This window comes from Euprymna scolopes, chromosome 8, assembly GCF_053919585.1.
Source record: "Euprymna scolopes isolate OS-2025 chromosome 8, ASM5391958v1, whole genome shotgun sequence".
NCBI lineage: Eukaryota > Metazoa > Mollusca > Cephalopoda > Sepiida > Sepiolidae > Euprymna > Euprymna scolopes.
In genome coordinates, this window is record NC_136489.1 from 50,012,097 (window position 1) to 50,040,018 (window position 27,922).

Consider the following 27,922-nt stretch of genomic DNA (forward strand, 5'->3'; position numbering starts at 1 on the left):
CACAGTAAATAAATACTCAGCCTGCCTGAAAATAAGCCTCCCTAAATTAATACGTACATCTATTTATACCCATTAGTAAATAAATACATCCATTTATAACTCATGTTAGTTAATACTTACCTGTATTTAGTATCATTCGTTAAATAATACTTACCTTTATTTACAATCACTCTTAATTCATACCTGTATTTATTAAAATTTGTTGTAATCTGTGTCTATAGCAATTTCTTAATACTTACCTAAATATATCACACCTCGTTAATTAATTGTTACGTGTGTTTATTACCGTTTGCTATCCAAATCTTACACTTACATTTATTTATTACTGCGTGAAATTAATAATTACCTGCATTTTTACTACTTAATTATTACTATAAGAATTTATTTCGATTTGTTAATTAATGCTTGCTTTTATTCATTTGTATTTTAACTACTATTTATCTGTATTTATGTCCATTTGTTTATTAATAATTTACTTCATTGATTTGTTGTGTTTGGAATTCAAAGAAAAGTTATTTTTTCTGTAATACATTAAACGTTCTGATCTGTCCTTTAATGAACTTAATTTTGAAAAAAAAAAAAAAAAAAAACAGTTTTTGATCGTCCACCCGCTGACCTGCTCACTAGCATAACGAACGAAACGTAGACCGCCTAGCAATGTGATATTTAAATTCTTTTCTTTATTCATGGCATCGAGCTGACAGCAGAGTAAATTCTCCTCGTAATTGCGCTTAAGGTTCTTTATTATTAACTCATCTATTGGCTGAGAATTGGCTTATATGTTACGTCGAACAAAGACAAGACGAGCGTTGCTCAAGTCGGAAGTCGGAGAAGTTATTCAGACAGGGCAGCACATGATATCCCTGCTGACCAAATCGTCCATTCCACTCGCGCAATATATCTTCAAAGCACTCAGCCGTCATCCACGACTTTGCGATAGACTTGCACTGACTAGATGTGTAATAACTAGGGCTATGACAACAGAATATACTTCTCATTGTTGTGACTCTACAATATATATCCGACACAGATACAATTAATCAACCGAGAACCACGACACTTTCTATAAAAGCATAGAAGAAGATATCAACGGATACACACTCGAGAGTCAAAACAATGAAAATAATATTCTTTTGTCCTAGCCCTAGTAATAACAGCCTACGAGGTCAAGGATAATTTTGGGTTAGAATACCTTGAGTTGTAATTATTATCACTTCCTATGCTGATGAGTCAATAATTTCGAAACAAATGTGTGTTAAGGTTTATTAATAAGTATAATAATTTATCTAAAAATATCATTGGCATATATACAAGCCGTACATAAAGTCTTTGTACACATTATAATATTTGTAACTTTGTGTTTGCAATGGAAATAATTTGTAAAATGAATTCGATTTTTTAACAATTCATTTTTAAAATTACACACGCACACACACACACACACACATATATTTATTATTTTTAAAACAGTAATCTACGTACACGCGTGTTTCAAGGTTATTACCTCTCATCAGCGTAGTTCAACTGTTTCTAGGGATCGAACCTCAGACCATGTTTACCACAGTCCGGTGCCTTAACAATATATATATATATATATATATATATATATATATATATATATATATATATATATATATATATATATATATTAGCTGTACCCTGCCACGCATTGCTGTGGCTAAATTTGGTATAATGGAAAATTCTAATGAAAAGACAAAATGCATGTTTCTTATATTCTTAGTACAGCAATCCACCCTAAAAATAAAAAGAAAAAAATGAAAAAAATGGTACTCTTGCAGAATTGGATCCTGATCCGCAGGATTACCGTCAATCATTGCTTGGGCTCGACCAACAATCAGTGGATAAAGCTAACGTTGAAACGCTAAATGTTTTTTTTTTCTGTATACAAAAATGTGAGTTTGTAATTAATATTTGAGTGATGGGGGGGGGGGTTACTATACACAGATTCGAAAAAGTTGTCCAAAAACAAATGAAAGCAAAGGTAAGGTAAGTTACATTTCTACCTAACTGGATAATTGTTTAGTGTTTTTATGTAAGGTAAAATGTTTAATCGGCTGGAAAAACAGAAATGGTTGCAGACTGTTGAATACGTTAAGTTTGGGAAATGAAGTTGAAAACTAAAAACTATACAATACAGTGTCAAAAACCCACTGAATATGTTACCATGACATAGGCTGACATAATCGGTGGGTTTGTGACAGTATTTTGTATAGTTTTTTAGTTTTAACTCACTTTCTCAAACTTAACATAATCAACAGTGTCCGCCACCATTTGTATCTTTCAAATACACCGATAAACACTGTTTTTCGAGCTGACTAAACGTTACATTAAATGAAAAGGGTTTGTATTAACAGATACAAAGAAGTTGTCAAAAAATGAATATATAACAAATAAATGTTATCAAAAGGCAAGAAAAGTAAATGTTCTACCTAACTGGATAAGATTGTAGTGTTTTTATGTAATGTATAATGTTTAATCAGTTCAAAAACATGCAGTGTTTATCGGTATATTTGAAAAATACAAATGGCGGCAGACTGTATCGAACACGCAAAGTTTGGGGAAATTTGGGGAAAATGAGTTTAAACTAAAAAACTATACAAAATACTGTTAGGACTCACTCAATATATGTTACTGTGATGTAGGCTGACATATAATCAGTGGTTTTAAATTTTGATTGATACAGGTAACGACTTTTAAGAGTCCCTTTTAGTGATTACCTGGTTTGAGAATATTATACAACTAAATGGCAAATCTGCCCCCAAAATCCGGTATTATTTTACTTTAAGGCCCGTCTCATGTTCGTATATAACGAAATATTTTATTGTAGATTTCAGTGTACTAAAAACGAATCTGCAAACCGTTTCCGTCGCAAAAAGAAAGTTTTCATGATATGAAGAAATTACTTTTTCGAAAAGTGGGTGATCACTTTTCAATTTAAATTTAACTTAGAATGAGCATCCACTTTCTGGCCACCTGAGAGCGGGGCATTTTTCTGTGTGTGGGGGGGGATGTTTTGGCGGCCGACCCCCGCTCCTCCAACCAATTTAAGCAGGTAATTTTAAAGGATTTTCCAAGGGTAGAAAGAAAGCCCCCACCCCAAAAATCGTGGCCACAAAGTGGGTGATCATTTTACGTTAAATTATTATGGAAAAGTGATCCTTCACTTTTTTAAACTAACATTTCTTCATATCTTGGAAACTACTCGTTTGCCTTAATTATAAAGGTTATTTTCGTTTTCAGCGACCCCGAAAACCTATAGGAGTGGTAATTTTAAAGGAATTTTCGAGGTTGGAGTAATTCCTCATATTTACCTTTTTTTTTTCCAATAACATAAGAAATTAAGAATTAGACAAATTTATGGTGCTAATGCACTTACCGATCCGTACTATTTTTTAAATCGTATTTCCAAGTTTAATTAAAGTTTTTTTTATTCAATTGTATTCTAAATAATGTTAATGCTTCTGTACTGTTCCTTGTCTGATTAAGTTTAATTTTTGTTTATTAAATTGTTAGGTGAAAGTCCAGAATAGTTACAAAACACCCTCTTCTCCCCATGTTAAGAATGGCTTTTTAAATAATAACGTTATTATTTCAGCACGGATCAATAAGTGCACGAGTACCCAATTTCTTTAATAAAGAAAAAGCATTCATATTTTAGAATAGATGCAAAACTCCCTCCCCATGTTAAGAATAGCTTTCTAAATAACAGTATTATTTCAGCACGGTACCTTCTCTGGATAAGTACTATCTTTTGTTTATTAAATTGTTAGGTGAAAATATAAAATAGTTATAGAACACTCTCCCTTTCCCATGTTAAGAATGGCTTTCTTAATGGCGTTATTTCAGCACGGTACCTTCTCTGCATAAGTACCATCTTTTGTTTATTAAATTGTTAGGTGAAAGTATAGAATAGTAACAAAACGTCCTCCCAATGTTAAGAATGGCTTTCTAAATAACGTTATTATATTATTATGGTACTTTCTCTGCATAAGTACCATGTTTTGTTTATTAAATTGTTAGGTGAAAGTACAGTACTCATGCAGAGAGTGATTCGTGTTGTAATAATAACGTTAATATTTAAAAAGCCATTCTTAACAGGAGGAGTGGAGGGTGTATTTTAACCTTACAATTGAATAAAAAACATAATAAAACTGTAATTAAACCTGGAAATACGATTAAAAAATAGCGCGGACAAAAATAAACTGTACTTTACCAACCAATCTTATATCGAAAAAAAAACTCAAAAAGCAAGCGACAAACTTTTTTTTGGCCTTATATAATAAAGAAAAAAATGTGTGAATTAAAAAAAATTGGAAGATAAACAAATGAATTATGTTTTTTTTGTTGTTTTTTTTTACTTATCGAGTTAACAGCAAATGAAATCTGTCGTCAATTAGTGGCTGTGAAATGAATCGAACCGGAAGTTCAGTTTTATCAACAGAACAGATTCGCAGTAACGGCTTACGAAAATATATTTATTTTATTTAATATTTTAATAATTCGCGAGGTAAATTTATTTTAATAACATAAAAACATATCTCGACTCTAAAGATGGGTTGTCTGAAAATTTCAAATAAATAGGTAACGTAGAAATATGGTTTTATTCACTTGTAACGAACCAAATTTACATTTATATATATATATATATATATAATTGGTTAAGAGATTCCAACGAGAGAAAAATGTATATTTAAATAAGAAGGTATGAGTGGAACACACTCATGAAGATATTTGGTGTTATTTACAGACATTTCACCCGCTCGGGAAACATGGACTGCGAAAATACATTCTGAGCACATTTTAAATATATTTTAATTATTTTACACTTTGAATAATTTCTGAAGAGGACGCTACACAGAACGTCTGAAATGCGTAAATAACTATCTCAATGATTTCAAAACATTATTACAATGATCTAAATATGATACCTTTTTATATGAAAAATCAAAACACGGAATAATAAAATACTGTTAAAAAATACATAGCAATTCTTGGTGACCTTTCTTATTTAAATATATATATATATATATATATATATATATACACGAAACCTGAGAAATTAACTAAGTTCTGATAAATCAAATATGGCGCTATAAATATCTCCTTGTAGGTGGTGAATCCAGTTTTTCTTTTATTTGAACGGGTGATTATATACTATTGTCAGAGAATTGCTTTTATAAGTTCCCGAATTTTCCATTTCTTTATACCAGTATTGTTCCTGCACCATACATTTCTTATTCCAAGGGAGAACAGAACTTTTTAACTGATTTTTTTTTTTTTGCGAGGCTGAATGGGGAATTTCCGTTATTCAACGAAATAATGTAAGAAGTACTATACTAATCTTCTTCTTCTTCTTCTTCATCTGCCTCTTCTTCTTCTTCTGTCTCTTCTTCTGTTTCTTCATCTATATAAATAAAAACAGTAGACGTATGTGTATGTGTAACTATCTAACAGGTAAACTGCACGCCTGTGGAATTGTCTTCCATTTTCCTGCTTTCCGGCTGACTACAATATGGTTGTGTTCAAGTCTAACGTAAATAAGTTCTTGATGAGCCGTTCTATAAGTTATCAAATTTACCAAATTTTCATTACTAATGATTACTATATTATCCAATGTCTACTGTACACTCTTTAACCCTTATCCTTGAGTGGCCTCTTGGCCTTGATAAGTGGTGATGCCTATGTAAAAAACAAAACAAAAAAAACTCTTAAACTACTGGTCACATAGCACTAATATTCTCAGAAAATAATATTCATGCACCAAGGGTGGTTTATAGCAAAGGATATCTTTGCTTACATGCATGTATATCGCATACAGTCATCGGCAAATTTACATCTTAAATGTTCATTAAATATTAACTGACATTTTAGCTTTGTATGCGCATGCGCATACATTCCTTTTTTTTTCTCAGGCTGGAACGCTCGTTTTTTTATTTTAATTCTAACTGATGAAATCACCTCATTTATTTATGTCTTTGTATTAAAAGAAAATGACATCATACGTAAATTTTACTCGCAATTTGAAAGTTGTAAATATGAAAATAAACGTATATATCTTTTTTACGGTCTCATATTTCCTTTATTTCATACATATTTTTAAGGTAGGGGTACACACAGAATACGGACCGTGCTGAAATAATAACATTATTATTAAGAAAGCCATTCTTAATATGGAGAGGGGGAGGTACTATTTAAACTATTCTGTACTTTCACCTAACAATTTATTAAATAAGAAACTGACATGAATTATTTCTATTTTTGTTTAGTATTAGTTAACATTAAGTATCCGTTTCTCAATCCAATCCTTGATTTGTTTATTGTAAAGCAAGTGTTGCCTAATCACTAACTGAACTTTGAAATATTTATTTTTTGAGTAACATGAATTTATAATAAGGTTTTTCTACAGTGTAGTACCTATATTAAAAAAATACAAAGAATTTATAATGAAATCATGTATTTCGAAAAACTACTGAGTCATTTTCCAAAAGTGACGCCATGTATTGGTGATGGTGGAGTGGACAAGCACGATTATGTTGCTTTTAAAAAGTACTCTGGAGGCCGCCAGGGTTTACCAAACCTTCTTTTTTTAGGTGAGGTTTGGGTGTGGTGAATTAGTGCCTGTCCATTCTCCCAAGCATTACCACCATTTTTCTGCTTATGAAGAGGGGGCAGTGGATGAGTTCGCTGAAATTCTGCATCAAACAGATACTACACTTTTATCTAACCAAAATGCCAAGTAAACGTAATATAGTTTTCTACTAAGCATTACCTCTTTCTTTAAAAAAATACAAAATAACCGTCACAGTATATATTTTAAGAGGTGGGGAGGGAAATATGGAGTAAGTCCCGGAAATGGCTGAAGCAGTTTCTGATCTCAAAAGATTTTATTTCATATATATTTTTTAAAAAGTGAGGATGCGGAGTCAGGCCTGGAAACAGCTGAAGCATTTTACAATCTCAAAATTACTTTATTTCTCATAAATTTTTAACGGTAAAAAGTGGGAAATATGGTGTCAGTCTGGGAAATTGCGGAAACAGTTTACGATCTCAAAATTACTTTATTTCATATATATTTATAAGAAACAAGGGGATATGAAGTCAGTCCCTGAAATGACAGAAAAAGTTTATTATCTCAAATTTCCTTTATTTAATATCTATTTTTAAGATAGAGGGGTGTTGTGGGGTCAGGCCCGGAAATGGCTGGAGCAGTTTATGATCTCAAAGTTTCTTTATTTCTTTATCTATTTTTAAGAGAGATGGGATGATATAGAATCAGACCCGGAAATGGTTGTAGAACCTTACTATCTCATATTTACTTTTTTCAAATATATTTTTTAAGAAAGTGGGAGAGGGAAAACTGACATCCGGAATACGGACTATGCTGAAATAATACCATTATTTAGAAAACCATTCTTAATATGGGAGTATCTTTTGAACTAATCTGTACTTTCACCTAACAATTTTATAAATAAAAAAATGAAACATGAAATACGGACCATGCTGAAACAATGTTATAATTTAGAAAGCCATTCTTAATATAGGGAAAGGAGGGTATTTTTGTAAACTATCCTGTACTTTCACCTAACAATCTATTAAATAAGAAACTTACACACAGAATACGGACAGTGCTGAAATAATATTTACGTATTTATTTGGAAAATCTGCTGAGTCATATTCTAGAAATTATATAATTTCGCTTAAAATTATAGTTGCCGTGGTTGTTGTGGTGGGAAAAGAAACAAAGTAATGACGAATTTTTCGTTGAAGCAACCGTTACCTAATCACTAACCAATACAATGTATTTATGTATTTAGTTGGAAATTCTAATGATTCATCTAACAGTGAATTCATTTTTCTTAAAATAATGATGGCCTTGGTGGGAAGAGAAATTACTTCATATATGTTGTACGATACCTGTCAAGAGTATTTTAAATTGTTTCAGATATACAGGGTGTCCGTAAAGTTACTATACAGTCGAATTACATCCTGTGCGTTTTCTGTTTTCCAATATCGCTTCAAAATAAATTTGCGCTCTTCCAAAGTTAGATTGCGTGGCATGCTTGATTAAATAAACCTGTAAAAAAAAATAAATATTAACTATTAATACAAATATAATACAATAAAACAATAAGACTGTATAGTAACTTTACGGACACCCTGTATATTTAAATTACCCGTTACATCGCAGAAAGCTACCCGGTTGGTAAAAAGCTTTCTATCACATCCACTATCTTTTTCCGTCCACTTTGTCGTCTGATACCCTCCAAAAGTCTGAGGAAAATACATCTCCTGAAAAAATATGTTCCTGACAAAAAAAAAAAAAAAAAAAGATTCTGGTTTAAAAAAAAACATACCAGTTTTATTTATTTCTTTTTCTTAAATACTTAAGAACATGCATAAGTAAAAAATGTTACACACACAAAGAAAATATTACATATTATTTGATGAAACAATGCGTATTTATTATACAAACAAATACCAGTTCTGTGGTTTATTTTACATAAATATTTGAAAAAAACATGTTTAAAAAACAATTACTACCTATTATTTGTTTACAAAAATGTTTTATATGTATTTATTTTAAAAATAAAACAATTTCATACAATAACAAAAAACATAAATGAGTAGTAGATGTTTGTTTCTTATTTATTTATTTTAATTATTTATTTTTTAAGCTTCTACATTTAAAATTTTATTTTAATTTACGTAGCGTTGTTTTTATTCTATCGGCAACGCTAAGTTTTATCCGGCTGTTTATGTCATGGCCCAGAGCATCGGCAACGCTAGGTATTATCCGTAAGGCTGAGTTCCGTCTGGTTCGTTAAATGCATAAGTATCAGAAGGTGTTCTACAAAATATTTAGAATTGAGAAAAAATAAAATATGTCTACATTTTTGTTTTCTGTATCTCTTTTTCTCATGGAAGACTTTTTTTTCGTAATGTACAGAACAGTATCTCGACCGAGCTTCAATTTCTGCCTCCTACTTGTAAATCATTCACAGAAAGAACCCATCTTGTTAGAAGACGAAATTTCTATAAATAGTATTAATTTCAAAGAATTCATATTTAGAGCGCAAATTATAACAGGGCCATCTTTGAAATTAATGTCTAGAAGTTTTGCATCGCCGAATATCTTTAGAATTAATGAATCTCTCTTCATTCTGTTAATTCTTCCGGATCATTGCCTCGCATTCTTCATTATTGAATTGACAATGCATCCATCTTATTAACACTCGTTCTCGAGTAGATTTTAGCCTTAATAAGTTGTGACTCATTAGTAACTAGTAAAGTAACTTACTTGAGGATTTGGACGTACATTTGATGATTTAATTAGGAAATATTAAGTTAAAAAATCAAAATACCTATGTTCGTGGTCTTATATTTGTGTAACGATAACGAATATGGCAGGAATTAGCTGACGGAAAAGGAGGGACATTGTGCTTGTACAATGCTTTAAGTCTTAATAAAGAATTAGGTTTTGTTTGTTCGGATGAAAGAGAAACGTGTGAGTGATGTAGTGTAGGGAATTAGGACAAGTGAGATAGGAGAGAAAATTTTGGTTAGTGGTGGGAGGGAAAAGAGAAGAAAAAGGAGAGGAGAAAAGCAAAAGAACGAAAGAAACAAAATAAATGAGGAAACATTGGAAAAAAATATAATAACAAATAAGAAAAAAGAAAGCTGAAGCAGCTGAGGAGATAAATGAAGACTAAGAAAATGATGACGAAAAAGATTAATACGAAGAACAAAAGGATGGCATAAATGAAATAAAATAAACTTATAAAAGAGGAAGCAGTAGTAGAAGATTTGATTGGTTGTTTTCTTTGACAGCATTTCATTGGGTTATTCAATGCTGAATTCAGTCATTTTAGAGTAAAAGTTTTATGTTACAAGTTTTTTTTTTGTATCTGTATATTTATGATGTTTTCTTTGGTTGTTTTATTTTACGGCATTGATATGCATTGATATTTCGATTTATTGCCGAAGCTAGTAATTTTGAAAAATATTCAAATATATATTCATGGTGTTGCGTTTTATTGTTTTGCAAAATGAAAAGAAACGAAACAATAAGGTCGATGCCTCGTGCATTTTGAGTCGTGAGGCTTATACTTTCAGTAAGCCTGATCAGGAAGTACCAGTGAAATGGAATAATAATAATAATAATAATAATAATAATAATAATAATAATAAGAAGAAGAAGAAGAAGAAGAAGAAGAGGAAGAAGAAGAAGAAGTAATCACCGAGAGTTTTTCCGATAATAACAAGAACGCTAGAACAAGTTTATATTTAAAAGAAGATAAATGGAATAGAAATGATAAGGAAGACAAATATACGATAAAAAGAAACAAAAAATAATAGTAGTAGTAGCAGTAATAGTAGTAGTCGTTATAGAATGAAAACGTATTTTTTCTTTTTCCTTCTCTTACTTGCATGAGAAAGAGATGAGAAGCTAAGATACAAAATAATAAATGAATAAATAATAAAATAAACAGATTTCAATATCTGTCGTTGCAAGGACGAAGGAGGAATGTTAACAATAACAACGATTGGAATTCGCAGAACTGCTGCATTTATATCGATTGAAGGAGCCAAAGGATATTTGCTATAGACACCCTAAGAGAATAAAACAGCGTATGCAGATACACACACACATACGCACACACATACATATATATATATATATATATATATATATATATATATATATATATATAGAGAGAGAGAGAGAGAGATAAAGACAGACAGACAGACAGACAGAGACAGAGATTAGGGGGTGACTCTCACCCATGAATTAATGCGCCCCCAGATACCAACCTCGAAATATCTACGACTCAGCACGGTACACACAGCGCCTAGCATTCTCAACTGGTCACACATCTAGTACTAATCAGGCTCAACGTTGCTTAACTTCGGTGATCTGGTCAGAACCGGTGTGTCGACTTGATTATGTCGTATAAAAGCATGCATTTAGGAGAAAAGAACTCTGATGTAAAAACCTGCGGTCAACTGTATACTCTGTCCGTGGCGGTCATATGCACCGTCAAAGGTTAACCATAATACCAAAACGTGTGGTTGGTTGTACACAAATCCTTCACCACTATAAACAAAAAATCTTTGTGGATTTCCGAGCAACTTAGCTGTTGTGGCGGAAGCTCATATGTCGAAATCACTACACACACACACACACACACACACACACACACACACACACACACACACACACACACACACATATATATATATATATACATACATATACATATATATGTATATGTGTGTACATATGTGTGCTTATATATATACATACGTATATATATATATATATATATATATATATATATTATCAGTATACCTATAAAAGTGAACGTGTCTGTGTATCTGTGTGTGTGTACATTTCCCTACACAATAACTCTCTCAATTTTAAGTCTACAGACTCGAAATTTGATATACAGGGTACTGAGATTTAGGAAAATCTGTGGGGTCGGTTTTCGGCCAGAAATTAAGCTGTTAAGGGATCAAAGTTCAACGACTTTACCTTTGAGAACTCTACCAAACTCCTCCGACAATCTTGGGTATAAACACTTGAAATTTTAGATATAGGTTCCTGGGACATGGATCTAACTGAATAACTTGATATGACCTTAAAATAATAAATGTAAAGGGGTCATAATGAGGGTCAAAGTTTTAAAAAATTGACCTCTGCGGTCACTACCAAATTATTCAGACAATTTTTGGTCTAAACATTTGAAATTTTATATAAAGGCTATTTAGAGATAGGGCAATCTTTTTAATCGGTTTGTGTCGAAAATTTTTAGTCACCAATATATAAAAGTATGTATGTATGTTTGCATGTCTGCCTAAAACCTTTGACAGAGGCGACGGATTTTACCAAGATCAGTATCGTTTAAAAGTCCGACCTTTCAGACGACAAATATCGAAAAATTGACTAAAACCATTAATATTTTCACTTTCAACTGGGAACTTTTCTATAGGTGGGGGGGGGGGCGATTTTTCGCCGATATTTTTTAAAGTAATCCTCTCCTTTCGATTGTCTAGCCTTAATTTTAAAAAAATGTCACTTCCGTTTTGGCGGTGGTCGTAACAGCATAGACGTCAGATTTTTTCACCGTTCTTTTCCTCCTTCGAGCCTGCCTTCTTACTACCACATTTTTTTGCTAAACAGACACATCCAAACACCCGGGCAACACCAGGATTAAATGCTAGTATATATATATATATAAGTTAAAGTGTATGTCTGTCTATCTGTCTGAGTAAATTTCCCTACACAATAACTCACTACATTTTCAGTCTACAGACTCGAAATTTAATATACAGGGTATTGAAATTTGGGAAAATCTTCGTAATCCGTTTGTGGCCAGAAATTTGGCTCTTAAGAGGTCAAAGTTCAACGATTTTACCTGTGAGAAATCTACCAAACTCCTCCGACAATTTTGGGTATAAACACTTGAAATTTTAGATATAGTTTTCTTGGACATGGATCAAACTTAATGACTTGATTTGAGCCCAAAACAATAAATGTTACGGGGTCATAACAAGGGTTAAAGTTTAAAAAAATTGACTGTTTCGGTCTCTACTTAATTACTCAGACAATTTCTGGTCTAAACATTTGAAATTTTACATAAGGGGTATTCAGAGATAGGGCAAGCTTTTTCATTAGTTTGGGTCGAAAATTTTTAGTTAGCAATATAAAACTGGTTGTATGTATGTATGTATGTATGTTTGCATGTCTCTCTAATACTTTCGAGAGAGGGTTTTTACAAGATCAGTATCGTTTTAAAGTCCGACCTTTCATACGACAAATATCGAAAAATCGGCTAAAAACATTAATATCTTCACCTTCAACTGGGTACTTTTCTACAGGAGGTTGCTTTTCTCGCCGACATTTTGGAAAGTCATCTTCTCTAGCCTTAATTTAAGCCTACGTCACTTCCGGTTTGGCGGTAGTTGTAATAGCAAAAACGTCAGTTTTTCCCCTTTCTTTTCCTCCTTCTCGGTACGGGTTCCCACTACTACATTTTTTTGCTCCACACACATCTTCAAACACCCGGGAAACAATAGTTATTAAATTATAAATTATAAATGTTTAAAGTAGATTAGTAATATGAAAATTTTTGATTTATGCTGCTTAAATCTGTCAAACTTAAAGCAACGTTTATGAATGCATCCCGTAAGAATTTCATCTTTTAAGTTTAAGAAATGGATTTAGAGTCATAATATTTTTAAATATTAAGTGCTTCATATCTACAAAGTGCGCAGAATTTGTCCCCCAACATATATGCTTTATAAGATGCTATTATTTCCCGTTTTAAATTGAAGAGAATACTTCTATCAATAAGTCGCCAGATATGTTTAGATAAAGAAGTCTTGTTTTTTAAGAAAAGATTTTTGAAGAAGTGCTTATGCGTGGAGATCCTGTGTTAAATAGGTTCAGATGTGGAACCGAAGTCAATTGCATTTTGTTTAATTTGTTGTCAGCTAGATTAAGAGTGGTATTGGTTTGCAATACGTTTGTTGTATTTGATTGGGAGATTGGTTAATGGGGGTGCTGTCATTGATTAATTGTGTGGTGGAATTAGACTATGAGAAGGGTTTTATATGGTTTCTATAATTATAATTTATATTTGGGGTTTGTGACACTGTGAAGCTATAAATCATATTTTTTACTTTGTAGGTATCTTGTAAAGGACATTTATTTTTTCTTCTACAGTTACAGCCTGCTATAGTTTGCATATTTGCATTTTGTATCTTATTAATTTTTTTTATTGTTGGAACTAATTATTTTTTTATATAGGTTTGGCATAGTTGTGTAAGACACTTTGATAATGTTCTTGTTAAAGATTTTATTGTATCTACGAGGGGCTTTAATCTTTTTTTTCTAATATTTTAAATAATTCCCTGACTAAGTTTGTATTGATTTTTAAAATATGGAGGGTTGAACCACAGGATTTCCCTATGTCTGTTTTTATGCTTACATATTTTGTTTTGTGGTTTATTTGTGTTAGTGGCTAATACTTGTGGCTTAATTTGGTTTTGTATTATAGCTACATTATTTTTTGCCATTCGTATGTTGGATGACATTGACATATTATAGGTTATTATGTTTTTAGTAGGTTTATAATAATTATTGTAGTTTTCTATGTAATTTGTGTTTTTATCATTTTTATTTAGGTATTTAATTTGTGATTTGTATCCTGAGTTTTTAAGGGCCTCATTGTAATATTTTGTGTTTTTATTAAATATAGATTTGTTAGAAGATAGTTTAGAAATTCTTAAAGAGACCTTGGCGACTATTGATTTCAATATTGACTTAGGATAGATTGATTCATTATGGAAATATAGTACAGATTGGTTTGGTTTATGATAGGGCTCAAAAGTAAAGTTTTCAAGAATCAAGGTTACGTCTAAGAAATGAACTTTTTTTATTAGGGTCGATTTTTATAGTAAGTCCATAATTTCACCGAATTTATGTAAGGATAATTGTTTTTTTGTAATGCTTATTTGTGGGGTTTCTTACGCATAATCTCTGTATAGGTCCCTTTCCAATTTGAATTGTTCGTGGAGTGTATTATGAATTTCACCCAAAAGGAAAAGGCCAACCAGATCAGTGACCTGGGCTGAGTCGGTCGAACCCATTAAAACGTTGAAATGGTCAGGGGTATTGTTTCTGATTTATATTTGTTGTTAAAGTTCATTAAAGATTTTCTCGCTAATAGTATTAGATTAATTTCGCCTGATGTTATATCAGTTATTTTACGTGCAATTAAGAGGGACTTATTAAATAGGATTGCTTGAAACCGATTTTTAATTATAAATTATGAATCATTTTACTCAATATACATATATATATATATAATAAAGCTGACCGTCTGTGTGCGTGTGTGTCTGGTCACGAATAGGCTCCTATATGGTTGATTATTTAAAATAAACAGATTACATATAATGATAGAAGATGTATCGAGGATCAGGAATGGGTCTGTTTGATCTGACAGAACGGTGGTTCATAAAAATTGTGGGGTCTGCGTTCGCGCCTGGATCCCAAAGTATGGAAATAAAAAAATTAAAAAAACGTTTACAAAGGTTTTTGATATAGATATACATAAGAATACTTTGATGAGTATGTTTCAACTTAAATAGGGATGGTATAATAAAATTGTGGGCTTTGCGTTCGCGCCTGTACTCCATGAAAATATGGCACAAACTTTAACAAAGACTTTTCATATCTATTTGCGTAAGTATACTTTGATTATTATGTTTCAGTTTTGAAGAAATATAGTATCATAAAATTATTGGGTGCTCGTTCGCGCCTGACCTCCATAGAATGTAAATACGTCACAAAGTTTAACAAGGTTTTTTTAAAAGTGATGAGGGTGCACAATAACACCTTTACTTTAATCTTAATTAACGTTTGCTTTTATTTATTTTTTTGAGTTGAATCATATGTCGAATAAATTCACCTCATAAATTCACGTTCTTATTAAAGTAAAAGCCCCCCACCAAAAAAAAAGTCGGAACTTTAGACAATTCTCGACACAAATTTAGCATAACTCTGTTTTTTCCTTCTCCACTTGCATGTGGCACTCTTTCGAAAATAGATAAATAGATAAATAATAAAAAATAGGAAGTAAATATAGTCAATAAAAGTTCAGTTCATGTTTTTTTCGTTTGGAAATAGTTTTTCATACTCTTTACTTGAAATCATTTCAGCGAACTGAAATTGAAACGAAATTTGAGGTGATAACTACTTAAATGAATTTTTATATAAATTACACATGCGAATATTCCTCAAACACAAAATAAAGGAAAACATTAAAATATGTTATATATATTCCTTACGTTGACGAAACCCTCTTAAATTGTTAACACAGAATGCCCAGGTGCCCCTCCTTCAAATTGAAAACGGGGCTCTGTATTTCAAAGTCGCTGCCATTTTGATTTTTTTTGAACCGGTTTGTGAATTAAATTTTTTTTTTTTACAAACTACTTAAAAATAAAAAAGTATCTAAACCTATCTCTTTACAACCCCCTCCTTTTCATAACCTATCATACTTTCATCAACCACAGTCCATTTTCTGTAGGCTGTTTTTGAACCCAGTCAACGACGGGTACTTCTGCTAATATATATATATATATATATATATATATATATATATATGTGTGTGTGTGTGTGTGTGTGTGTGTGTGTGTGTGTGTGCAGCATTTTTTCTCTTAAGCATATTCCATTAAATAAAATAGAATTTTTTTATCTATTAATTCTGTTTTTGATAATTTCCAACTTCTGAATAAGTCTTCAATTCTGGCATGAACTGCCTGATGTAATCGCCATATTTGTTACAAATCTGAATAACGGTTTTCACTTCTGGCAAAAATTGGTTGATGTAATTGCCATATTTGCTCTAAGGCTGAGTACTTTTCAATCTGTCTGGATTCATAGTCATGGATATATAATCTTATTGAATTTGAACTATTATATACATTTTTTAATAACGTATATATCTTTTAATAACATATACTCTTTCATTTCATTGGTTAATTATTATAATAACGTTACAAACACTTCAGGGTGTTAATACTATAGGTTTATTTTATTAACAGTATAATTAGTTGATAATTTTGTTTTTATTAGTAATGCATCTTGTATGTACAGCACATATGGCGATAACATCAATCAGTTCCTGTTAGAAGTGAAAACCGTTACTTGGAATTTGGAAAGGATCGAAAACAGAATTCATAGACAAAAAACGCCTATTATATTTTATGTACACTAATATTGACATACAACCGCCCCCAAACACACGGAAATGCTCATAGACACACCAGCACAGTCACACGGATTGAAATGAGCACAATGGGATATGCACGCAGGAGCACATATAAGCAGGCACATGCATATACGATTACACAAACAGACCGACGCGCATATAGGCAGAAAAAAAAGCTATCGACGTATGGAAGGACAAAAAGACAGACACCAAGGCATAACTACAAGCACACACCCACATGCACACATATACACATACATAGAATGACACATACGAAAGAACACTTGGACAGAATATACATACAGACAAGAAACACACAATAAAACATGTAAACACACACGCACGCGCGCGCACACGCACACACACACACAAACACGAAGTTTGGCGAAGATGAAAATGCTGGAATTTTTAGACAATGGCTTATAATAATAGAATAATGCTTTTATATACATACATATATATATATATATATGTATATATATATATATATATATATATATATATATATATATATATATATATATATATAGGTAAAGTCTGCTATGCAAACTCATGCTCGAAAATATCGGAGTATTTAATGAAGAAAATTTACAAAATGAAAAATACAAACACTTATATGTTACATTTTAACAGATTTTTTAATATACAGCAATAAAAAGATTGGCGGGGAGGCGCCCGGCTGTGTTCCGGCGTAAAATATGCTTAAATATGATATTTTAATTTTTCCAGATTTCGTACATATTATTATAGTGTCGTAATTTCAAAAGAAAAATAAAGAATTTGAATGCCATCAATTAGAATCGAAACAGAAACTGAAACATTCCAAGCTGGTGACGTTACCATTGTACACACATGACACGTATATATGTTGTCTAGAAGAGTAGATAAACATTTGTACCGTCGTTTCAAATAATATTTGATCGTCTACATAGAACTCTCTTGAGCCACTTTTCATATCTGCCTACCCTGAAGAAAAATGCACCCACACAACCCCCCATATATATATATATATATATATATATATATATATATATATATATATAGTGATACCGCATGATCTGATTTTCCTGAGAAAACCATCGTGCACTACCCTGTCAAAAGCCTTAGATCTATCAAGGGTCACTGCTCTACCCTCCCCTTCTGTGTCCAGTGTATAGTATATACGTTCAAAGATTACAGTTAGAATATCTGCAGGAGAACGGGCTTGCCTGTTTTCCAGCACCAGTAAAGTAAGATTCATTAAGGCATTTGTTGAAAATTTTAGAGGGGACAGGAGCAAGCTCACCGGAGCATTTGTTAATAGTACAGACGGGATGAGATCAGGTCCACATGCTTTTGAAGTGTCTATGTTTTTTATGATGTCATGAACTTGAGAAGGGTTAATTTTAAGACCATCTAATCTGGTTTCTGCCCGCAAAGGAAAAGCAGGAAGAGAGTGGTTTGCTGGATCCAATGTAATGTTTGAAGAAAACCGACTAGCAAGCATGTTAGCATTCTCAGTTGCCGTGCAAACAACCTCATGATTGTTTGATAGTGGAGGAATTGTTGATTGCCCATTATTTACTACACTGTTGTAGCTTTTCCAGAAATCACGAGTTCCTAATTTCTGCGCGTCTATGCGTTTTCTGGTGGTTTTAGTGTATTCTCTTAGCTGTCGCTATTTATTTCTTACAATTACTTCTAAATTTTATAAACATTTATTTGTGTGTACTGAACTTGTGTCGGATAAATCTGCGATATTAGTGCTTCCTTTGAGCAATGGTAGCTGCACTAGTAGAAGTAAACCATTGGGGAAAGTAAGATTTGCCAGAGAAGTTCCGCGCGGGTGCATGAGCTCCAATTGCCACTAAATCCTTAAATTAACTTTATTGGAAACTTATTTTCAATTAAAAATGTTCGTACAGAATTTTAAACTAAAAGTTATGGTTTATTTAATACTAGCAGGACCCGTTAAACGGTGTTGCCCGGTGGAAGCCTCTCCTCTCCCTCGCATAAAAAAGTAAACTACGGTTGTTGATAACCTGTAGGTACTGTTTGAATCTGAAAAAAGCAAATAATGGAATGCGTAAATCCGTATGCAATAATGAAATTAGGAAAAATGGTCCATTAGAATAAGAATAGAAGGTATAAACAGAAGTTTCAGAATGTAGGGATTCTTATTCTATATGGACTGTTTAGATTGATGGAAACTCCCCATGTTAAGAACGTCTTTCGAAATAACCACCAGCGGTGGTAGATAAATAAATCCCCCAAATTTGACCTTAAAAAATCGTTGGGCAGCATACCCACTCGCAAATGATGTAGTTGGTAACAGTGTCAATAAGAGAGAAGTAGGTTTTTACATCGCGCACGTGAGTATAAATCTGGCAGGCATGGAGAAATGACAAATCGCAAAAATTGTATCAATCGACTGCGATTGTGACCCAAAATTAAATATATTTTATTTTACCATTTCAGTATATTTTAATATGTAAAAAAAACTAAGATATCGATCCCCCCCAAACAAAAAACTTTTGATAAAATCGTGTGAAGTGAATATGAGAAGTTTTTGTATATCATTTTTTTAGTTTATATACAGTTCAGCCTTTTTCAAATAAGTCGGTGAAAAACAAACATAAGTGATCATTTATTTGCTTTTTTAGAGAATTTTAAACACCGCATTGTTTTCATGGTTTGCGTCAAAATATATAGAAATTACAATTTTTCCGCTTCAAGCTTTTTCGGAAATTGTATGAAAATTCACCGGTTTTAAGGAGAGTAAAAAATATAGGATGCTTTGATAATCTTTCTTCTGCAGTTAGTATATTTGTCTCGGTATTAAATGAACTGGTATTTTGTTATTTATGTTTAGTTCACGTGAACCAAATATAAATAACTAAATACATTTCCCAAGCACATAAAACTCTACTTAAACTCAATCCACAATAAAAGCATAAACCGCAACCTTTACAAATACGACATCATCAAAATATACTATAAAATCTCAACTACACATTAACTACAAAACACACGAAAACATAATAACGACTCTAATTAAAAATACACCAGACCTACCGACCAGGACAAAAAGATTAAACTAATAATATATTATACTAAATTTAAAACCTCCAATTTAATAATTAAAAATAATAATAATACTTACATCACACTAAACCAAGCTAATGTAGTGTATGAATATATTTACCCCTACAAAAATGTACATAGGCCACACAACAACCACACTCCCACAACGACTTACCTGTTATCAAACTGACAATAGCGCCATAAACCAACACATAACACTGAATGATAAAAACTTACAGCCGTCCGACATCAGAAATATCTTAACTAACAATACTAAAATTCGATACCTTAACAATTGCACACGAACAATAAAATTCATAGAAGCCATACCAATTAAAAAACTAAAGTCCCTTATTAACCGGATCTCATTTAATACAGTGTTGAATAACTAACAAGAAACTGAGTAAATAAAATATACAATAAGAAAATCTAAATTAAATATCAAAATAATTCGACCCTACCCATCCTGCACCCACCTTAATAACCAATAAATGAAAATAAAAATAACTATAAATACATTAAGTCTCAATAAAAAAAAGAATATGACCACAACAATCGCTTCTGATAACGATCGAATGAACAGCTTTAGAGGAATATGGCTGAACAACAAGTTTTGGGTGCCATTTTATACAAAATGCCAGCCGAAATAAAAAAAAGACCGCTCTGTCGTGTTCAATCAGACGAACTTAAATAATGAATTCTTTTTTTTTCTTTTTACACAGGCATCACCACTTATCAAGGGCCAGAGACCACTCGAGGTGTCAACACACACACACACACACACACACACACACACACACACACACACATATATATATATATATATATATATATATATATATACAGAGTGCCTTCATTAACTTTTTAGACATTTTTGTACAGGAATTTAAAATTGTCGTGGATGCTTGAAAATTCAGTGTGTTATTTATATACATTTTATGACATGAGTGACTAATTTTCATGACTTAACGTTCAAATGAACAGCAACATCACGAATTGGAATACACCTTACTAAAGAATTACACGGAAAAGAACTGCTGCGTGACCATTACGACAATAAGAGCAGAAATGTTATGCAGTGTGGGAACAGTGCACACAATTATTCACGAGGTGTGAAAATGCGGAAGATGAGCCAAAAGATGTCACAAAGGTTCTCAGGTAATATAAGACTATTTGACCAAGATGGGCATCAAAACCGCTCCTAGCCCCCACTATGTTGTATATTGGTTTATATTGGAGGAGATGATATATTAAAACGTGTCATGTGTTATCTAGTGGATGTAATTATTGTTCTTTTAACAGACAGATAATAAACGTATAAATCGTATGTATGTTATTTAGCCAGGAGGACATGATATTGACGTGTAAACTGAATCATGTTGTATCAGACTTATCGCACGGGATATTTTTACAGTTCATATGTAAGAAGAATAATATATGCTTCATACCTGTTTTCTTGAAAAGTTCTTCTGTATATTCTCGCTGCTCTGGGACGAACCATGAAGCGATCAGCAGCATCCAATTGAGACATCTGTTCTTATTCGTGAAACGATAAAACAATTCTTTATATTTTTATAATATAAATTTATTACAGTTGTCTCAAATGGTTTTCACAGGATCTGCAGTTCGTCTACATGTTTTATTCTTACAGCTCGCTCCCTAGCTCTCTGTCCACCCGTGTCTAAACCGTCTGTCTGCTTTGGTGGTCAAAACTCAACACTCTGAATCTCTCGAAAACTAACTACATCACGTGTTCTCTTACGTCACCTAATTACGTGTCTTAGACTAACCTAATGTCCACAACTAGTTATTTCTTCATTCAAAACAGCCAAATAATCTATTTTCTATTTTCACATTCATTTTTCGATTAACGCGTCAATCATTTCTTCCCCAATTTAATTGTTTATTCTTCTAATCATAATAACTGATCCAGCGACCACCCGTCGCTCAAATCAATTAATAAGAATACAATAATAATAATAATAATAATAATAATAATAATAATAATAATGTTTTGACCATTGACCCCGCTTGCCACAGGTAACAGATACTACGCTATGATCACAGCCTAAAGGGTCATAATATTACACTCCTTTCCCCCCCTATTTTAAAAAATGTACGGCATACATTTTTCCTATACGCCCTATTCTCACCTTATACTTCACAGCTGTGAGCCAGGAAAATGCCAGGCAATATCTCCGTTATACATTTTCAATATATTTTTATCCTTTTTTCAATAAATATACGGCAGGCATATGTCTCCCGTCTTAAATAATTTATTCGGCCGGACCCTTTTTCACGGCCCATATGGCATCATTCAGGGATGTGGTTAAAGGAACCTCATGTTCGTTAACAGCTGCCACGTTAGCCATCCCATGGCAATTCCAATATCAAGGCGCCTCCCGCCTTATCTCAAAAAAATTTTGACGACATCTCATCCGACAGATTCCTGACTTCTTTTATACAGGCGTTATTCTCTAAACCTTTAATTCACAATAGGGGAACATTTTACTTCTAAAGTTCTTACCTATCAGCGGCATATATTCAATCTTTTTTATTATTCTTTCTCCTACTTCAGATTCACTACATAGTGGCACGTCTCCACTACACGTCCGCTCTTGTGTTGGAAGTTCTGTTACTCCCAAGATTGGGCATTTTCAATCAGCCGAAGCTCACTAGCGGCCCTATCCGCAAGCTTAATCTATGTGGGTGCATTCTATTGCGCACCCTCGTTGCAGCTACAACAAGCCTTTTAAGCCCATAGGTCTGCAGTACTCCTGTCTTTATTGTATGCGAAGAATATGATCTTTCAACCGGTAACACCGGTCAGCTTAATCAAGCTATATGCAGACGGCAAAAATAGCATTTTTCATAAACGAAAAACCTATTTAAAAATCTCCCTTGCAGGGCAGGGTCCTGTAAATCTCTTCAAAAAAAAATTAAATAAAATAGTTAACCGCCTACGTAAATTTAATCCTGTCCACTCTTTAAAATTCTAATTTGACTAGGCCGACCATTTTATCTTAATGTAATCTTCTGATTTTTTCTTTCTTTTTTTTATCAATATTTTGCAGACCCCTGGAAAACAACAATTATACATTATATAATACAATATAAAATCATCAATGCACATTTTTTCTAACAATGAACATTAACTTCTAAGTAATTACATAAAACAACCTTCTTCAATCCTTAAAAATGTTCAAAAATGCCGTTGAAACTGGAAAAGCAATGTTCACGGTTTACAGAAACTGTGCATTGGTTCTGACCTGAAAAACAGCATCAATTCTTTTTTTTTTTAACCAGTTCAAAACAACCGATGCCCATTTTCTCTATAAACTTCTGCAACGGTGTAAATATTTATATCATGATTGACACAATTCAAAACAATTTCATCTGTGCGTGCTCCCGTTAAATTTTCTTACTCTCTCTCTCTCTCTCTCTCTCTCTCTCATCAGTCCATTGTTTTAAACAGAATAACGTAATTCTTATTCCCCTTCTAATTTTTACATTAAGTGATATTTTTCTTCTGTTCATAACGAGCTTATTTCTAATACGATAAAACATAGTTCCTTACTATTTTCTATATATAAAGTTTTAAATCTGTGTGTCTGTATTTCTTTCTTTTCTTTCTTCGTGAAAAGGTTGTACGTGTGTATTGCTTTTTTTCTATCGCTCTATCTTTTTTCTTTTTTTCCAGACAATTTATTGTGTTTTATGTGTTTTTCTTGTCTTTTTTTCTTGACACGAAATCTCGATTCAATTTCAGGACCTGCTTCCGCGTTGTATTTTTCACAATCCAGGTTCGATATCGCATCGTCGATGCGAACTGGTGAACGGACACCAAAATCAATATATGTTCTATATTGGTTTATATTGGAGGAGATGATATATTAAAACGTGTCATGTGTTATCTAGTGGATGTAAGATATTGTTCTTTTAACAGACAGATAATAAACGTATAAATCGTATGTATGTTGTTTAGCTAGGAGGACATGATATTGACGTGTAAACTGAATCATGTTGTATCAGACTTATCGCACGGGATATTTTTACAGTTCATATGTAAGAAGAATAATATATGCTTCATACCTGTTTTCTTGAAAAATTCTTCTGTATATTCTCGCTGCTCTGGGACGAACCATGAAGCGATCAGCAGCATCCAATTGAGATATCTGTTCTTATTCGTGAAACGATAAAACAATTCTTTATATTTTTATAATATAAATTTATTACAGTTGTCTCAAATGGTTTTCACAGGATCTGCAGTTCTTCTACATGTTCTATTCATACAGCTCGCTCCCTAGCTCTCTGTCCACCCGTGTCCAAACCGTCTGTCCGCTTTGGTGGTCAAAACTCAACTCTCTGAATCTCTCGAAAACTAACTACATCACGTGTTCTCTTAGTGACCTAATTATGTGTCTCAGACCAACCTAATGTCCACAACTAGTTATTTCTTTTTTCAAAACACCCAAATAATGTTTACATCTATTTTCTATTTTCACATTCATTTTGCGATTTACGCGTCAATCATTTCTTCCCCAATTTAATTGTTTATTCTTCTAATCATAATAACTGATCCAGCGACCATCCGTCGCTCAAATCAATTAATAAGAATACAATAACAATAATAATAATGTTTTGACCATTGACCCCGCTTGCCACAGTTAACAGATACTACGCTATGATCACAGCCTAAAGGGTCATAAGATTACACCTATAGTCTAGATCTTGCTCCGTGTTATTTTTGGTTATTCTCTAAGCTCAGGAAAAACCTTAGAGACTGTTGTCATAACACAACGGCGTGGATGAAAAATGCTGTAACAAGGCAGATTAACACTCTCACACAAGAGGACTTCCATAGGGTCTTCCAAAAGTTGTTGGAACGAAACAAGTGAATTGCAGCCGGAGGATATTACTCTGAGACGTTTAATATGTGTACTATCAATAAAAGTGCCGTATATGAAAAAAAGTCTAGAAACTTATTTAAGGCACCTTGTATATACATATATATATATATATATATATATATATATATATATATATATATATATATATTGACGAGGACATTTCAAAACTAATACCTCCTTATAATCAATGGATCAAATGGGAATGCAAATTTCATAGTTGTGCATCCATGCCATAAAAGTTCATCTTCCAATTTCAGACATTTACGGTATGAGACTCTTAAAAAAACCCTATCATGAGCGTGTGTCCCAAGCAGAAATGCATCATAGACTATCTTTCTATTAATAATTATTGTTTTCTAAATCGATGCCGTTTTCGTCAGTGTGCAAATAAAAATATATTTAAAAATCGAACGTGAATAATATTTTCTGTTTGAATTTTTTGTGCATGGCTGATTTTACAATCTGTTATTATTACATAAAAAGTGAGTTTTAGTTTAGAATTGTGCACAAAACATGTTTTATTAAAAATGAGTTCCTAGTAAAGTTAATTAAAGTTTTTATTGTAAATTTATATAATGCTTAGTTCTATGAATTAATATTAACATTTAGAATAAAGAGGATTAACGTAGAATAAAGAGGTATTTAACAGAAATAATTTAAATATTACTTTTCCGGACTACAAATTACGATATTAAAAATTAATAAATTGTTATCAACAAGAAAAATTCTTTCACTTGAGCCATCCATAGATACCGAAAATTAACTGATAAAATATAATAAGTTTTTTTTGGATATGCACACCTATATATGTCTTTTTCATAATATTTCAAGCAAAAGGTAAACCCTTTACTGTTATATTGCACTTGACTAATAATTGAATCAAAACTTTTAAATGTATACTTACTTTTATTCCTATATTGTTTAATTTGGCTGAGTTTTTTTTTTCGAAAAATTGGCGCCATTGTGATATTTTGTTATTTTAAAGGTTTTGTCGATTAGTATGTTCAAATCAAATTTCGCCGTAATATAATCAAAATTACGATAAATTAATTTGGATTTACTAGTTTTTACTTGTATTTTTGTCATGGGCCTCGGAAATTAGTGCCATAGCTAACCTCTTAGGACTTAATGTGGTTACTATTCTATTTTCCTCGTTTTCTATTCTTACTTCATCATGATAACAATAAATTAGGTCTTTATATAGCCATAATATATACGTATATTTATATATATATACATATATATATGTGTGTGTGTGCATATGTGCGTGCTTGTGTGCGTGCGCTTGTGTGTGCGAGTGGATGTGTCTGTGTTTGTGTCTGTGTCATGTGACGTGGTACATAATTAGTTATAGACCATTTACGTAATATACGTACAACATGTCGCTCCTATGTGAATAGTTTTAACAAAAAAATAGGAATCCTTCGGCTAATTTCCCTTCATTAACATGTTCACTAACATATACACATGCAGATACACAGAGACGCACACGCGATCAAAGAGGCGCCCGCTAATATTTTCTCTCACCGAACCACACTCATGCTCTCTCTCTTTCTCTTTTTCCAATAGTCCTTTCTTTTTTTCTTTTTCTGTGTTTTCTGTTTGCTTTCACATAATTATCTCTTTCTTGTCTTCCATTGTTTTTGTTTATTTCCTTAGAGCCTTCTTTCTCTCTTACATTTTCTGCATTGCGTTATCTCTCTATCTCACTGTTCCCCCTACATTAACGTCGATCAAGCAATACTGCCGTATTAAAACTATATATACAAATAGGAATAATCTGTGCCGAGCAAATGGAATGACACACCACACAAGAAAATAATCGAGTCCAAAAAATTACAGGTGATTTGAAAAGAAACATCGTCAATGTCAATGTAAAGTTAGCATCGAAACGAAAAGATGCCAATCACCTTTGATCATGCGTTATGTATATATATATATATATATATATATATATATATATATATATATATATATATATATACATATATATATGTATATATAATTCAGATAAAGTGTTTAAATTAAGACGAAACGTTTATTAACACATAACTCAGTTTGTTCCTTTTTATTTCTATCTCTCCTTCTCTCTTTCTCTGTCTGCCTGTCTCCGTTCTATCTCTCTTTCTCTCTATACATGTATCTATCAATATATATATATATATATATATATATATATATATGCGTGTGTGTGTGTCTGTATATATATATATATATATATATATATATATATATATATATATATATACGCATTCCTGCACCATAATTACTTCTAGAGGTGCACTGGCGAACCAACAGCGCATAAACGAGCAGCATAAAAGGCTAACCCTCCATTAGAATCCAAAACGATCCGCTCTGGGTTGACAATAATCATGGCCTATGATGCTTATTACGAACTGATGGTTGACGATCTTTTCTGTTTGTTTAGTTTTAGAAGCGCCAGACCACAATTCTTTTATCTCTGAATACCTTGCCATTAGAGGTACATTCGAATTTAAATTATATATATATATGTATATATATATATATATATATATATATATATATATGAAGCTTCATGCAACTACAGACCATATATAAATAAATGACAGAAGTCGATATTTCACATTTGAAGATGTTGACCATATTACCGTTCATTTTTTTTTTAGTACGTGTAAATTCTTAACAGCACCTGTTTCGTAATGCAGAATCATACATGTAATTATAATATAAATTCTTGACTTTATACCGCCCTTCGTTTATCAGAAGAGAAATAATTTAACAACTTTAAAAACATTAATGAATATGTACATGATTACAAAATTCGAAGATTGGAAGAGAAGGTTCAATTATTTTTTCAATTTGTTACGCTATTTTGGAATGTTCAAGGTTACTTACTTGTATATATATAGTGTGTGTAGGTATTTAATAATAAATATAGTAATAATAATGTCAGCCCCTTTAAGAAACTTGTTTCTTATCGTGTAGCACTTTAAGTTGTAATAAAGTCGGTCAACTTAGCTAATACGCGCAGATCGTCATATAATGATAAGATCACTCTGACTGACGCTAAAAGCATTTAATAAGAATAAATGTTTAATGTCAACTTGTATCTCTCGCGATTCACTGTAGCCTAGTGGTTCGGGTCCTTGCTAATGAAGCCATACATTA